Source organism: Neodiprion virginianus, chromosome 2 (assembly GCF_021901495.1).
Source record: "Neodiprion virginianus isolate iyNeoVirg1 chromosome 2, iyNeoVirg1.1, whole genome shotgun sequence".
Classification (NCBI taxonomy): domain Eukaryota; kingdom Metazoa; phylum Arthropoda; class Insecta; order Hymenoptera; family Diprionidae; genus Neodiprion; species Neodiprion virginianus.
In genome coordinates this window covers 30453821-30463132 of record NC_060878.1, presented here as the reverse complement: position 1 = coordinate 30463132, position 9312 = coordinate 30453821, and the positions used below count along the sequence as shown (strand labels likewise).

The window sequence follows — 9312 nt, the reverse complement described above, 5'->3', positions numbered from 1 at the left end:
ACTGCGCCAACCCTGCCTTCCTATCCCCAAAACCACCGCCCTCGGTGCCGTTGCTTCTGCTTCTGCTGGTGCTACTGCCGCTGCTACCCGCGGCGGTGGTGGTGGAGATGGAGGTGGAGGCAGTGGCGGTGGTGCACCCGACGTCGAACCTACGTGAATTTAGGTCAGATACCAGCCGCCGTTCCTCCTATAGGCATCTCCGCCCTAATGAACCTTTAATATGACCCATTTTTTTTATTTCACACTGATGTATCTAGGTTATGGACGTCGATTTCTGCCCCTCGTTTACCTTACGATAACGCCGATTTTTTTCGTACGTAATTCTTTCAAACTCGCAATCGCTCCCTACGTTATTGTTTTCGATTCATTTTTTTCCGGTTTCCCTTTTTTTTTTCTTTCTTCCTTTCATAGATCGTACATTTCCTTCTTACTTTCTTCATCGTTTACAATTATTGCGTATAGTGGTACAGATAGAAAATAATTACGATGAGAATCGTAGGATTATCTTGTCAAGCAGAGTTATTTAAATTTATCAAAACCGATTTTTCAAGTAAGATTCAAACGGGTTAATAGCTCTTTTTAAATTTGAACAACCATCAACCAACAGTAAATCAAGAAATCAGTTTTGAACAGACGTTGAGAACTTGTTTCAATTTATCACCGTGACGATCGTAAAAATCTTCCATTGAAAAGATAGAAACTTATGAACCTTGGCGTAGTAAACGACACGCGAGTATAGATGCCGAAATGAATGATTCTGGAACCGTGATTCAAACTCCCGACCAGTTTTGACGTCAAAACTAATGCATGGCCGTTTGAAACAGTGGGTAGGGATATTAAACATTCGTAGATCTGAAATATAAATTGACTCGTGTCAGCGGATGTCTCCGAATGGAGAACGCGGCAACGTCGCTGATTGACTTTTCATTGTGTATTTGAAAAAGCAGCTCGACGAGTTTGGCGTGCACAGATAATCCACACCCACGTACAACGGTTCAACTCTGCCGTTGATTTTCAACGAAATTGGGGTCACACACTTTGAGAAAAGCAAACGCGAAGTTTTGTCTCTCTGCGCATCTCTGCAAGGAAAGGAGAGAAACGGAAAAAATTAAATTAATCTCAAAAACAGGTAAAATAATTCACTCGCGCGCCCCGTCGGCTGTAATTGTATTATCCACAAATTGAGATCGTCCCACCGCAACTACCTGGACATTAATATGAATGAAACCCTGTCCTTCCGATGTGAAATTCTGTCACCTTCCAGATCCGTAAGGTATACACCGAGCTAATAAGGGCGAGGAGAATCCCTCTGGGGAAAAATGTACATTCACAGAAACGAAACGAGCTCCGTCGGTGTCTTTCACATTCCCGTTGATCCATCAAAACCCGCGGTTAGGTACGTATACCATCGGGACAAATAATTCCCATCGGCAGCAACGCGAGGCGAGAAACGAACCGAACTAATCGTCGAGCCATCACGCGAATCTAAGGATTGGCGAAGCGCGTAGCGTCCCAACGTTCTGGGTACCTATAAGTTCTGCACCAGCTACCCCTTTGACTTGAGAACTCGCACCAGGTCGATAAGGCATTACCTGGCAACGCCACCCTGAGCAGCCAGGCGATCCGGCATTAGAACGACTTGGCCAGGAAACGTGCGGAGCCAGACTCAGACGAGCCCACCAGACTACACGGAGTTCGAATCAGGGACTGGCACACGCCCTGCGAAATCAAGCGTCATCCCCAGCCAAGGGCGATAACAGACTGGGAAGGGGCCGCCATGATTAGCTAAGTGATTGAAGGCCCCACCTTACCGGTTCACCCTCTCTTCTTGATCGGCAATTATTCTGCCAGGCTCGACTCAATACCATGCCGTCTTGAATCTCACCAGTTTTCTTTTCTTTCTTTTTTTTTATACCAACTTCTCTATTCATACCCTCCTTATTCATCGATGCAAACGCTTTGGTATCAATGATATGAAACGATCGACGCGGTCTGGAAACCTGAAGTCCTTCTCTGCCGACAATATGCTTTCTACTTTTTTTGTAAAAAGATAAGCTCCTATAATTGCCAGTGCTTTATTCCGAACAATCGAGGCATTAAAAACGTACGGTATGTTTTTCAAGAGACTTAGATACGAAAGTCGCAGAGAAATGAAATAAAATTCTTGGAAACGATAACGTGCAGTTAAGATGATCGTAGGTCAGGACAACTGTTTCTTGGCAGAAACAATCTCAGGTAATCGTATGTCACAAATTCTAAGCTCACATCAATGTATAATCATGTCATTAACGCGGGACTTGAATCGTAGAAAAATTTTGTGCTGATGTGTAAAACCATTAGAATTCCATACGAATGATCCAGTCTGTTCAGTACGGAATTTAACATCGGTCGATGCTACGTAACTCGTTTTAAAAGCTCGTCGTAATGAATTTGATTATTCTGGCCACGGTACGTTCATTGCCTCTTTTACTCAGTTCCTGATCAACCAGCTTCGTGCTTTCAGTACTTTGCTCGGCTTTCCATCAACCTCACCTGCCAAGATTTCTTTAATATATTTGCAACGCTGTTAAAAATTTCAGCATTCAAGTATTTCTTTTTTTCACTTCAGTTCCAACAACCTAGCTTCTCAAATGAGATTTTATCACGAACGAAACTCGGAACCACGGGCACGAAGTTCAAGGTTATACCAAACGCTTAGAATGTTATCGGTCATCTTCGAGATGAACCAATTGATCGCGGTGCTCCTTTCGTTGTCCAAAATGAGAAATCCGAGTGAGAATCGGAGACGAAACTAAGTGTCACGAATCGTCTTGAACTAAGCGGGGGTTTTTTTTCTTTTTGGGGGGGTGGGGGGCTGCGGGCTGGGGGGTGAGGGTCTTCCGTCTCCCCGAAAACACGTAACATTATACATATTCCTATAATTCAACACGTGAGCTTGCGCCAGGGAGGTAAATGATGGTTGGTGCCGTTTCGTAACCGGCGACAGGATGAACTATACGGTTAATAATATATCTCCCCGAGTTTTGCGGTGCACGCGAGATTTGTTGCCGGTTGGTAAGACCCGGGCGAAGTATATGAAACGGGGCAGGGGCCGAGGGTCGAGCTAATATCAACGCAAATGTTTCTGTTTTGTATGCTAATTGACTACTCTGCATAGAGGCATGTACGTATATATCTATACACCCTATGTGCCACAATTTCTATCTCCGTATACTCCGGCAAGCGCACGTGTACGCGGACACAGCCACAGAGGCGTTTCGTACGACGCATTCGAATATTCCGCCCGCTCTACCCTTGCAAAAATTTAACTTCCCCGAGGAAAAAGCGGCAGTTACCCATCCACACGCACTTCCAACGTTACCCGCAGTCCGATTCAGCGTGCCTGCGCTTGTTTCGTCCCCCAAGCTAAATCGCGGCGACGCCCAAAAGTCTGGCACGAAAAGGAGGCAAAAAACATAAAGGAAAAAATTATGGGGGACGGTAACGCGCAATGGAGCTGTGCGCCCGGAGCCCAGGGCCGACTGCCGGCTGCTGATAATGGTCCCTATAAAGTCCCCTAGGTAACGATCTGGCGGACGAAGGGGTGCCTTCCAGTTTTACTTGGCGCGTTACCCGCGACTCCGGGTGGACCTAGACGCACGTATCGCCACCGGCGACGATGCCCCACATCACTTGATTCCCCGCGTGTCGTATATTGGAACGGGTTGGTAGCTAGGGACGCGATTCCCCGAGAGAGAGAGAGAGGAGAGAGAAAGAAAGAGAGAAACAACCGAAAATATATAATCGGTAGTTGTTGTGACGATGAATTTGTACGAAATTCACGCTTGACGATGAATCTTTGTTTCTATCATCTATTCTAACGATCCTGCTGAATTTTATTATGATAATGATAATGATGATGATAATAATATAACGCAAGGGAATAAATTTCACTAATTGGGAACGCCGTTGCAGAGGGTCCTCTACTTTCTCTAATACCTTTCCTCGTTTCGGAATTATTTCATTAAATCGTCTTCTCCCTGCCTCTTTGCTGCTACTGCTGTTACTGCTTTCAATCTACTCGAATGGGACAGGTACAATTGTGAAGAAAATTTGAGGGGCAGGAAAAATTTTTCGAGTAAAATATCACGCTGGTACTCGAGAGGGAAAATGGAATGGGAAACGTGGGGGTGGATCGTTTGAAAAAAATCTATTTTACCTCTTGCCTTTGTGCCGATGCTCTTGTAATCTGACAGGCGACACGAAATATTGGATATCACCATATTGCGTCTACGTGTAGGTATATAATTCGCCCAAAATGATTTCACGTACAATATCGTATATTTTGTTAAATAAATTCAAATTATGTCGACAGATGTGAATGAAATTTTTCACGACGTACCCTTGATCGGACAAAAAAAATTGCCTCGCTTTACATCGCAAAAGCATATACAGTAATTATTACGATCGTGAATATTTTCATTTCCATTGTACGAGTTCTCTGCATAAAAACGATATACGCGATGCAGAGGATTGGGATTTGCGAAGATAGGCGCCAGATATATTTCGTTTGATCGTAGTAGCACAATATGGGGAAAATGAGGGGAACCGACATCCCTGCGCGATTAATTATGATTTAATTGATTAGATCCGTCAGCGGGCGGATATTACACTGACGGCTCTCGCCACACCGTCGTCATTACCTCGGAAGTCTGTTATTAATTTAGAAACTTTTCATACTATGGAAAAGAAAAACTCTTTTTCTTATTTTCTTTTTCTTCTTTTCTCGACTGTCTTTTTATATAAACAGGTAATTGGGCAACGTGTTAATCGTATCGAAAATTAACGAGCATTGCTCGCTACGCATGTACAACGTCGCCGCTTTTGTATTTGCAAAATGTTGTAAATAAAAAACTAAAACAATGATTTTTGCGAATGGCAAAAATCATCTAGTCAAAGAAATATTTCTCTCTCTTTTACACTTACGATTAAACCGAATCGGCGCTCATATGTATCGATTAAAATGTATTGATTAATTGTTAGTGTTCGTTATATCTTACGTACTTCGTCTCTCCATGGGTTATTCGTATATGTACGGTACCAAGTAAACAATAACAATGAGAAGCTAACGTTTTTTTTTTTTTTTTTTTCTTTTCTTTTTGAGTGAAAAATAATCGAATGACGCCGTCTCTGGGCGCCTCAAACGACGGCCAGCGTCGCACTGAGGATACCGGCGTCGTTTCTCGTACCCTGGCCGACGCCTAGCCTCGCGCGCAGGCTCTCCTCTCCGAGTATCCTGGAAACAGGAGCAAACGTCGACGAGCACGAGTCCTCGCGTCAACGTAGTAAAACCTCGGCTCGCTGCATGAGTTTCTCAAAAAACGAAACACCCACCTCTTCTGTTAACGATTGTAGGAAAATTTTCAACAATTACACTTTTCAACGGTATATCGAAACTGCGCAGGATACGCCGAAAACGTCAAGAAAAGTAATTGATTTATAGAATCGGAATTCCGAAAGCTTTTGTCTTTTCCAAAAAAGAAGATTCTCGAATCGGCCTGGGCGGAAAGGTTTATGGCACACATTGCATGGCAACGATCAATTTAAGATCGAGCCAAAAGCTGAAGAGAACGTCGAGTAAGTTGCCGCAGAGCGCTGTTTCTCGCAAATGGGGTTAAGTGAAATTGTGAGAACTGTAGTCGAATCGATTTTTTTGCTGCTCTTTTTTTCCGCAGTTCCTTCAACTCTGGATTCACTGTGGGATAGAATTTTATAACGGTATTCATTGTTTTCCACACTTTCGTAAAAATAATGGAGTACATTCCCTTGAGTGGGTGAAAAACTATAATCCTTGGTCTCTCCTGGGTTGTGAAAAATGACGAATAACGGCTGTAAAAATTTCCGATGAATCGTTAATTGAGTTCTTTTTCACGCGAGTTTCCGTGGGTATGAGGGTGCGAGCTCAAAATTTATATGGTAGGTGTATAGAAAATGGTAAAAATCTTGGCGGCTCTCCAAGGAGCCTGCCAACTCTTGAACGAAAACTAAATCAAAAATACGTCCGAAGATTCTGTGTACCCGCGCGATCCGGGGGAGAGGGGAGGGTTGAATTTTATTCGAAACGCTTTTATCGCTGAACTTATTTCGAAAGGAAATGTAAATTCCTGCAGTGATATACGAGAACCGCTTTCCTCCAACAATAATTCCTAGCACTGCAAACTCACTGCTACGTATTTTCCTTTACACAATTATTGTACGTTGTATCGTCCTTTTATACGCCCATCGGTCGTCTTTCTACTCCTTTGTAATTTCACCTTATTTCTATCTTCACTCTATTTTACTCGCGTACTTTTACTCCCACCTCAGTTACTCCGTTTAATTCCTTCGCTGTACAATTTCTCTGAATCGCAGAACGACAACTGTAAAGTTGTACATCTACATTCTGCGAATAACACATCTCTCTCTACAAACGTTCAAAGAAGTTTTTATCTCTCTTCCCAATTGGCCGAAGGTTCGAGGTCTCTCATTTAGGAACACTCTCGCAAAACTTTCCACGTGATAATCGCTCCGCTGACACCGACTACCGAACCTTTCTCTTTGATACTGGAGATTGAAAGAGAAGGAGATAAAGAGAAAGAGAGAGAGAGAGAGGATGAAACTCTCTCTCCACACTCTTTACACCAGTGAATTTACGAAATTTTCGAAATAAACTTTAGAATTTTTCGAAATATCTGTACAGCGAAAGCACTCAGCTTCGCTCAATGAAATCCCGCTCGATCTCATATCGCATATCGGAGATTTATTTTGAGCCAATCACTGATAGCGGCGTTCCGGATAATGGCTTTTTTTCGAAATTAACGTAACCCCGCCTTTGCATACCCTTGAATACTTTACCGGTGGATCTTATCGACTGACAAAGAAACAAAGATCGGATGGAATTCTGCAGGCTAGATGCGATTATTTTGATTCTAGGAAATGCGCGCTTACTCCAACTGCGTTTGAGCTTGTATTCCTAGGTCACGACCTCCTCTGCACTTCGCGCTCTTGTAATCTGTCCTCGTTTCGTCAAACGAATTACCCGCCGTCCTGAATCCTGATCAAGTTCCAAAACCTATTTCGCTTAATGACAATACCTTCCGGCGCGAACCAAAGATTACCTCGGCCCTTGGCCCTTTGGCCCTTCCCGAAACAGGCTTTTAGTATTCAAGAGGGACACGCAAACTTTTACCTACGAACGCGTAACCTCATCCCCTAAACCCGCCGCACTTATCTACCACTACCCGATAAACCAGCGGATCTCGGCTCGCCCATTCTAGCCTAGGCATTACGTACATGGGCACCTGCGAAAAACTGCTTTCGGGGAAATACAGTCATCATACTAACGATCCCAATTTCCTACATTCTCAGGCGTTGGGAGCTTCTTTTGTTACGCGCTCAAAACGCGGTTCATTCCGTACAAGTTTCATGAAAAACGGATATCAAAATGTTGGGAAAAGTGCAGGCAATTTTGAAAAAAATTCACTCATCGTGCAGCGTACAAATGAATAATATGTATTTCTTATCGAAATGCACAAACGTCAGCACGAAATACAAATATTATTGGCCATGTATTTCATACCTTGGAATTGTGCACTCTGATAGGAAAATAAAAATCTTTGCTACTGTCAATTTAATACTAAGAATCGACACTACGGCTTAACTTGTTGAAAAATGTTGTAACGCAATCATGCCAAGGGCCTTGTTTTCCTCCATAACAGGCACCGTATTATTCTATTTACCTCACTTCGAAAAAGAATGTTCTTGAAAAGAAAATAGCGAACTCAGTAAAATGAAAGCTGGTTCATACCGAATTCCTGATGGCTCTGTACTAAAGTTTGAAGATATAAAATTCCACAGTTTTTTTTATTTATTTTTTTTTTTACATTTTCATCCATCCAATTTATCCAGCATGACGCATTCTCTTTGGATCATCATTATCCAGGAGAAAGATAGTTGTTGGAGAAAAGGATTAATCGCCATTCTCTGCGGGGCTTCTCACGAAGGCGTGGACAAGAGAACTACGTGCGCGGCGGTACCTTGGCGTTGAAATGGTGAATTCTAGACGCGTTCTATTGCCTCTATTGAAGAAGAACTTTCAACGGAAACGACGCCGTCGGTGGCGCGCGGTTCCAAAGTCGGCACACAATGGCGGAGCACTCCGCCCCCAGCCGCTGCACCCTCGCCTGGATCCCGAAGGTATTTTAAATAAATAATTCATTAGGGGTCGTGGTCCGGAGTCGACGGATTGCAATGATTGAATGAAAGGACACGGCGTCGATTAATTCATGGACAAATCGGCATACCTGCGATCTACGTGTAGTTCCACAAAAAAAAAAAAAGAAGAGAATGAAGAAAAAAAACGAAAGAAATTTACACGTGTAATTGATACGGTAGCGTTTGCCTTTAAAATGTTTTGAATTATCCATAGGTCGGATGTGCACGGGAGTGGAACCTTTCAATATAGGTGGATTGAAGGTGATAAACTAATAACAGATGAAAGAGACCGCTGCCTGAGGTGAAAAAATGGGTTTTAAAATACAGAGTCCTCGCTGCGAGATGAAACGTGGCGTGTTTCTCTCATCGATGGAGGAACCGCGAAAAATATACGCGGTCTGTTTCAGCTGAAAAATAAATTAGCCCTCCAGGAGTCAGCGGTCCGGGCAGTGTCCTCGTCTCTTTGTTGTTATTGCTTCCCCGTGTAAGGTATTATTGTTATTACTTTTTATCCCCAGGTTCTTATTACCGTTGTTTTATTATTATTTTCAGCCTGTGTCGTCCCGTCGTCAGTTGGTAACGTTCAATTTACCCGGTGGCATCAATCTTATCGTTATTTTCTTTCACTCGTGCTTTCCGTAGTTTCTATCTTTCCGTCTTCCTCTCTTACTTCCTTCTTTCATGCCCTCGGGTCTCTCTTGCCACATCCGACAGAATCATCGATCTATCAAGCTCCTTCACGTCTACCATCCCACAACTACGTTAGCTCCGCTAAATTTACCTTCAGAAATAGAGCTTGATTATATTTCTTTGTTTGCCATCTTCGTACCCTTCCTCTCGGTCCTCCCTCCCTCTCCCATTTGTCGTTAATTATTCTTTCTCTACGTATCAAATACCACGAACTTTCTTGTTTCTCTCGGTAGTCTGTGTTATTTTTACGATAAATGAAAAAAGTTGGGAAAAATCTACGCTTCTTTTATCACGTATCGAACAAAAGAGACGTAATGGCGGCGACCTGTTCGCCCCTTTTCTCTTTCTCTCTCACCCTCCTTCATAGAAATATACCGAGGAAAATGTCAC

At 43.1% G+C, this 9312-nt stretch overlaps 1 protein-coding gene across 3 annotated transcripts in view; it reads left to right on the top strand.

Moving 5' to 3' along the window:
* The window catches only part of LOC124298572 (E3 ubiquitin-protein ligase MIB1), a 247776-nt gene that overhangs the window by 169601 nt on the left and 68863 nt on the right, over positions 1-9312 (top strand). The window lies entirely within an intron of this gene.